Source organism: Rhagoletis zephyria, unplaced genomic scaffold (assembly GCF_001687245.7).
Source record: "Rhagoletis zephyria isolate East Lansing unplaced genomic scaffold, Rhagoletis_zephyria_1.1 Rzeph_scaffold_03642, whole genome shotgun sequence".
NCBI lineage: Eukaryota > Metazoa > Arthropoda > Insecta > Diptera > Tephritidae > Rhagoletis > Rhagoletis zephyria.
In genome coordinates, this window is record NW_016160725.1 from 1 (window position 1) to 7,223 (window position 7,223).

General features: G+C 35.5%; 1 long non-coding RNA gene across 1 annotated transcript; it reads left to right on the forward strand.

Moving 5' to 3' along the window:
• The first annotated feature begins 3,052 nt into the window (after nucleotides 1-3,052).
• Nucleotides 3,053-6,956, forward strand: LOC108369390 (uncharacterized). Its single transcript, XR_001848499.1, has 3 exons — nucleotides 3,053-3,173; nucleotides 4,168-4,170; nucleotides 6,937-6,956. It is a non-coding gene; the product is annotated as an uncharacterized LOC108369390 (long non-coding RNA).
• The last annotated feature ends 267 nt before the right edge of the window (nucleotides 6,957-7,223 follow it).

Consider the following 7,223-nt stretch of genomic DNA (forward strand, 5'->3'; position numbering starts at 1 on the left):
TGCGCAAGGTATCGTAAATGAAAAAGCATTTCCGCACATTCTTTAGTTTAACATGGTAATTATTTGAAAGGCTGCATCTATATACAGTTACGTAAACGGNAGATATGTCTATGGTAGGTTGGTATATATAATTGAGTTTTTAAAAGGGGGCGTTGCCCTTAACATAGGCTTGAAATTTTTTATCAGCCATAACTTCGGAACCCCATTTAATTCCTTCTGACATGGGGTGAAACCCGCGAGTAAAAGCTAGTAATAAATAAACGCAGTCATTATAATAAAATAACATTCAGATACTCCATTATACTGAAAAGCGTACGCTTGGAATATACCTTAACTACACGTATGTACATACATACGTATATATTACCACCATAATTCATATATTTGTGCATATTCCCACATTCATTCCAACCGAAAAGCATTTGCTTGCATTACTTACGTATACATGTGTATGTACTTTCACCTTTCACTTCATGCAATAAATTTCACGCTTTCAATTTTTTATATTTAATTGATGAATATTCCGCCCTATGTTGAATATCGTCATCGTCAGTAAAAGTGATCATACGGCCATCGTCAGCCATGTTACTCATGCGCTGACGATCGTAGACGATGACGATATTCTGCATAGGGCCGATTGGCAGCACCTGCTAAAAATGTGAACTCGCCTTGCCACTGATCTTCAAATATGGCATGGCTAATCAGTCATCTGTCACAGCACGCTTCAAAAAATATCGCGGTTTCTTGCTAATTTCAATTACTCGGTGACCAATACTAAAGTGGCTGGCAAAAATATGGAAAGGTAGCAAAACTTTAATCATAACGTTTAGCACATGAAAATAATGTTCGATGTCAATCGAAAATATATCAAACAATTTGAAATTATTACACCGCATAAAGTTCTTTATGATACTGATGTATAATTTTACCGCTACTCGACCATTTTCCTGCATTGGTAAATGATGCAGACAGAATTGAATTTCAATTTCGCAAATTGAGGCTGAGTGAAGGTAACTTCAAAAACTGTACCAATATAGAACGCTTTTGAGATCAAGTAAGTTTGATTAAAAGTGGATTGGGTGAAGCGGCTTTTGGAGAATTGTGTGATTTAGTTCATAACATTTTTAGACTGCCTCACAGTTCGCAGCAGCTGATTGATTTTTGTTTTAGCATTAATAAAAACGAAATTAAGAAACAAATTATAATTTAAAACTGTAAATAAAATAATGTTAATAATATACAATTGTAATGCACATTGGATGCAATATAAAAAATCGTTATAAAAACTGAATTGGCAAATTCTCTTAATAAAGAGGAATAAACTCCACTCAATTTCCCGATGTAATAAAAATTGGTAAATTTTTTACCATTTGGTCCATTTTTTGGTCCGAAAAATTAAAAGGAAATGGCAACCATGTTTGTGAGTGATCGCGCATGGACTACTTGCATTGTTTTTCTCATTTCTGAGAGGCCAACATCGGCAATGCTCGGACTTCTAATATTCGAGAGAGAGGAAATTTCTTTGCTTTTTTCGATCGCGAATAAAAAGCAGCTGAAATTTTTTTGTCGATCGCATTCCGAATGTGAGAGATGATAAATTTGTTTGCATTTTTCACTCGCAATAAAAGAATGCAAAAATAATTGTGGAATATTCTTGATCGCGAACGTGAGAGAATGTGAGTGAGAATTTCCGCACCCTGTATCTACAGAGGAAAGGGACTTCACATGCAATAACTATACCATTAGTATAGTATGCAAAGGGCGTAACTTACATCGTCGCTGAAACATAAAAAGCCCTAAGTAACTAAAAATCCAAAATTAACTTTTAGATTTTATGCCATAAGAAATTTTAGTTAGATGTGGCTTTTTTGCATTTCAGCCACAATGTGAAATACGCCCTTTCCATACTATATTAACGATACGTTGAAAATTTGCGTTCATTTGCCTTAAAATATCAAAGCACATGGAATGGAACAACAAAACAGATTTGATGGCTTATGGTACCGACAGCGGTGAGTAATTAATTGTGGCTGCTTGCAATTAGGAACAGTCGAGCTCAGCTAATAGAAAAACTAATTACGAGCTACTCATTACAGGTGAACCTTTTCAAGAAGTCACCCGGGCACTAAGCAGATCTGAGACCTTTATCGTCCGTCATTCCAACAATTCAAATTATTATAAAAAACGGGGTGCCTTTTTAACATAATAACAAGACTTTAATCTAATTCGGCTGGCAGCCACGACTTTCAAGACAGAATTGTTTTTGAAATTTTCATTCCTAGAAAATATCAATTTATTTGCCATATCCACCTATTTAGAACCTCGCTATAAGCACACATTTTTCAAACCAGTCACAGAAGAAAGGATTAAAAATGAAATACAAAAACTAAAATCGAAAAACGCTGATGACGCTACAGGTTCTCCTAATTCTGAAACAACCAAAAGAATGAGAATGAAGAATTCTTTGGAAAACAACGGTGTTTAAACAGCGATCCTACCATGATGCTAGATTGGGAAGATGAAAGTCAGGAGGATACATTCGACATTAACAGCCCCGATGCAATTCTCAAAAAGGAATACAAAAATAAATAAAACCGAAAGTCCTCTCAACTGGTGCAGCGTCCATCGAAAAGAATTTACAATTTTGCCAGGTTTCAATTTTTCAAGTTTGTCGCCTCGAGCGAGTAGTTGAGTAGTAGTGATTTACGACCCTTTAAGAAACAGACTGTAACCCGAAAAAGCAGCAACCTTACTTTTTATTAAATACAATGTTCCAATTATTAAATACATAAGCATTATTAAAAATTACTAACATTTCCATTTTTTATTTACCCAATTCACCTAATTTACTCACATAAATTATTTCCTAAAAATACTTGACATTCCAATTCGCATCCGCATCCGCATCCGCATATGTCTAAAATTCCACATTCGCAACATTCCTACTTGCAGCAACAGCAAATTTTTCTAAACTAGTTGCTTCGGCTGACTGTCTAATACGGTGTTCGCATGAGGCGATTTTACAGGCAACTTTTAGTAGAAAGCAACAATCGCCTGGCGTAAACGGCCTTTCAACTAATCGCTTCCAATGAAGTTGGGGGGCAACCAACTTTTGATTCAACTAATCGCCTTTAAAATTGCCTGGAAAATCTCCGCATGTGAACACCGTATAAGTAAAAACAAAATGCGCTGTAAGCAAATGATTTCCAGTGTTGCCGTTTTGGCCCATTTATCAAAAGTGATACATACGTGTTTGTGCAAATTTTCGAAAGATTTTCGTAGTAAAAATTTTTATACAGGAAAAAGAGAAAATATATACATACATATGTTTGTATGCAGTGGCATCTTTTGAAAATCGATCAAAAATATTGAAATGTTTTGGGGTCAAATAACCTTAAAGAAAAATAAAAAAAATGAACTATGCATAATGAGCTGACTGCATTCATTTTTAATTTACTTTACTCTGCGACTGCAGATCGTATATTTTCAGATTTAAAATTTATCCATTATAAAAAAGCAAATAGATTTTCATTACAAACTGTTGAGAATATAACGGAGAATATTTATAGTCAAAATTAAGTCGACACTGGAGGTAGTTTTAGCATTTTGGAATAATTTCCAACGAGATTAAGGAGCAATGTAACACATAATTTGATAATTAATGTAAAAAAGAATCGCCCCGTTGTCGAAATTCGACTACCTCACTTTTTCATACACTTTCACTTTGTTTGTGGCGCCTTTTATGTCCATGAGCACCTGTTGATCGTCTACTTCACTAATAGTATTAGGTGGAGTGATATATTTTCCGTTAAATAATTTTATAATTGGAAAAACTCGGCTCCGGGGCGACCTATCGGACTATAAATGAAATTTTTCGGAATAACTCCACTCCTGTGCCACCTACCGGAACAAACAAAATGCGCACCTCCTCTTTGAAACACCTTTCGAACAAAAGAACAATCATTCAAACCGGTTGAGAAACATGGGAGCAGTAGGGAGGAATAGATTTGTATGGGATTTCGTTAGCGTATTAATATATAGATGATCGACAGTTAATAGTTTTAAGTACATACATATATTTGTATTCAAGTTTCTGAGAAATTTATACATAATATTTTTGCTCGACCTTATACAAGATTAAAAACAATAATCTCTATTTTGGTATAGAATGTTATTATATGTAAGATATGTTTCTTCATGTACATTAGACCACGTCAAAAAAAAAAAAATCCTGCAATAAGAACAGAATAAGACTCTAGTTTTAGCTTTTGGTGTAGTAATAATCCTCCATGAATAATGTGACCAACCGTACTTCTTTCGGATCTACAGTACTTAATTTTTCGCTCTTGTACTTCGTACCTCGCACCTTTTGACGCATGATATCAGTGTTTTTGCGTCAAAAAGTACGATAGCGATTGGAAAATTGTCGCTAACTGGTTACAGAATCTCCTCCAGGTCCTATACTTCTCCGCTCTTCTGAACGACCGTCACATGGCCTGTACGATAAATTCGTTCAAACCATTAAAGTCGCCATACCTGCGCAGATGCAAAGGGCTCTGAAGGTGTCGTGCAATTGGTTGGATCCTATTTATGCGAACTGCGTGAGGACCATGTACACCCCCAAGGCTTGCGTTGATCCCCAAGGCCGGCAAAGGCTAGGGATTTTAGTCCTATCAGTCTCTTCGTTTTTTCTAAAAACGCTTTTGCTAAAAACGCTAGAGAGACTGATAGACCTGTACATAAGATGCGATTCCTCGTGACTGCCTTTAAAGAGCTCAATATGCTGATTGCAAGAAAAGGTCGGTTAATATAGCCCTGCACACATTGGTAAAGTGGTCAGCAGAAGCCTTCACGCATCAATATTATGCAGTAGGGGCCTTCTTCGATATCGCGGGAACCTTCACCAATGCCACTTCAGAGGCAATAGTCAAGTATATTCATAACCTGGGAGTTGAAACCAACCTAATAAGGCTTATCTATAGCTTAATTCGTGAAAGAACTGTCGTGGCGGAGCGGGGGAGCCTCTGTACTCAGTGCAGGGTTAATATAAGCACTCCGCAAGGTGGAGTTCTCTCTCCCCTGCTCTGGATTGCGGTTGCAAACGACCTTCTAGTGGAACGCCTATGTAGATGATGTGGCACTTTTGGTTAAGTGCGATTTCTTTACATCATTTTTGATCTGGCTCAAGGTTACTTGAATCAGGTAACTAGGCGGGCGATCAACGGCGGCTGTCATGGAAGCCTAACATTGATGAAAGTGTAGTAAAGGTGTTCGGTTGCCTTGTACTGATGTAAGGGAGCTATCAGTAAAAGGTGGGCTCTACAGGGTAATATACTATAATATAAAGTATTGTACTATTTTTCCGGTCGGCGTACTATATACTTTTGGAAAAAATATGGTACGCAACAATACTATATTTCTTTAATTATGAATATAAATATATTTCAGTAATATGCACGAAAAAATGTGTATGAAAATGGATGACCTTTATTCTGAAATAACAATATTAAATGAAATATTCTTTAAAGTAAAAGGTCATTGTGGGTTTATAACCAAAAAAAAAAGAATAACTGAGAAATAATTAACAAATTTACTTAAAATTATTTCATTACTACTCTCTATTCCAACAACTTTGGCACGGGAAGAAATTGTCCATCACTTAAAAATCGTTTTTACTTTTTCCTTTAAATAAAATACTATATTTCCTTGAAGTGTACTATATCGTTTCCAATTTTCTTGGAAAAGTACTAAAAATATCTAAGAAATTGTTGGCCACCCTAGGTCTCTCGCCCAAATTAAGTCAATAGCTCTAGGAAACCAGATTTAAGCTTATATTGTTTCAACGAACCCTTGTCTGGTGAAACTCACTAGAGAGGACTACACTTGTAAAACAGGTGACAGGTAATAAGATCAACGGAAATAAGGTCAATTGACTTTATTTCCCACCCTGGTGCGAAATAAAGTCAATTGACATTATTACCTTTTTTAAAACGAAATAAAATCCATTGACATTATTTCTCTTTCAAACATTAAATTTGCTTGCTTTTTTTAATAAAATTAACTGGTGATAGTTCATGATTGTGTGTGGATTATTATCACAACACTGAGGATTTGACAATAACCTTTTTTATCTATTAAAAAACAACACTTACGGGGAAATGTTTATTGTAAGAATAACATTTTTGTCTATGAATCGACTTACTTTAAGCATTGTTGACACTATTTCCATTTGAATGAGGAAATAGCGTCAATGACTTTATTTCCAAATTTTTGTTGACTTTATTTCGCTTTTGAAAAGGTAATAATGTAAATTGACTTTATTTCGCACCCGGATGGGAAATAAAGACAATTGACCTTATTTCCGTTGATCTTGTTACCTGTCACCGTAAAACAGGAGCATTAGGAACCACACCTACACTGGCGCTTCCCATACATATATTGAACACGGCGCACAGTGTGCTTTTTGAACACTCCATGCAATTAATCGTAGCGCTTTCGACAGAAGCAATATTTTGATATGAAACAAAATGGTTTTGAAAGCTAATGTTATTCCCTTTCACGGAAAAATACTGGCATTGACCCACAGTTACTCCTTGACCTTAAAAAATTGGTCAAAAATAGTGTTCTTCAAAAAAACATGCAAAATCCACCGGATTTGTTCAAAAAAAAAATAGTTTTGTATGTTTTATTACATAATATTATAGTCTTCGAGACGAGAGATACGATTCCTTTGCTTAAAAATCGAAAACAAATTTTGACACCTCATTTTAAGAAATGCATTTTTGATTGCATTTTTTTTTAATGCAGCTGTGCATCCTTCTCACAATTTTATATCACTCGAATAACAAGTAGCTCTAGTTCTATTCAAGATCTTTAATTTGGGCCAATATAGAAGTCTGTGGGCCCTTTGAGAGCCGAATTATAACGATTCTGAAGTTAACCTTTGAACATTTTTACATTTTTTCTTCTAATTTCAGACTAAAAACTCGTACATCAGATTCGAAGTTAGGTTTAAAATTGTTAGGCTCTCTGAAGGCCTAAAGAGCACTTTAAAACACGTTACCTCTCAAGGGCTAGCGATGGGGGTTCTGACAGGCCATTGTGCGATTGGTATTCATGCGGTGAGACGAGGAATTTCAACTGATCCTTTTGTATCAGCTGTCAAGAGGGAGATGAAGGAATAGAGATCGATGATAAACTGAAAAAAATGTATTCTATATTTC